Here is a 212-nt window from a genome sequence, read left to right on the forward strand (position 1 = left end):
TATGTGTATGTTTGTGTTTATTTCCACAATGATTTCTGAATTATCTGTATAAAAAAAATTCATTAAATCGATTTTAGAGCAAAGCACATTACCCAAATTAACTAATGAATTTGGATTATCATTATTATCAAACATACTTAAAATTAATATCATTAATTATTGGTTTCCACTCAAAGGTATGAAGTCAATACAGCTAAATATTTCCAGTATAA

Source organism: Rhinolophus sinicus, chromosome 16 (assembly GCF_057876585.1).
Source record: "Rhinolophus sinicus isolate RSI-liver-muscle chromosome 16, RSI-T2T, whole genome shotgun sequence".
NCBI lineage: Eukaryota > Metazoa > Chordata > Mammalia > Chiroptera > Rhinolophidae > Rhinolophus > Rhinolophus sinicus.